This window comes from Penaeus monodon, chromosome 32 (assembly GCF_015228065.2).
Source record: "Penaeus monodon isolate SGIC_2016 chromosome 32, NSTDA_Pmon_1, whole genome shotgun sequence".
NCBI classification, from domain to species: domain Eukaryota; kingdom Metazoa; phylum Arthropoda; class Malacostraca; order Decapoda; family Penaeidae; genus Penaeus; species Penaeus monodon.
Window position 1 is genome coordinate 35,406,346 of NC_051417.1, and position 328 is coordinate 35,406,673.

A 328-nucleotide genomic window follows, 5' to 3' on the forward strand; every position below is an offset into this window, starting at 1 on the left:
CTTGCAATGGCTGAAAAAGAGATATTATATATTCTGAACTCCATTGAAAGAACGTGGTTTTAGTCCCGCTGACTCATTTACCTCGACTCCTATGAAAACCAGTATGGTTGGTTAGTCGAAGTTTTTTTTTTTTCTTACTTTGATTTCACCGATGAACCAGTGCTTCCTGTCCCCGTAATCAACTCGGGAGCCAACCTACATTATTTGCCTCTCTACCCAAAGCCTAAGAAAGTACTTCCTTCTGCCTAAAGAACGTGGCAGTTATATGTTGTTTAGCTTTTATCACATTTACTTAATTTTATTCTCGTTTCCCCATTTATTTGTTTCC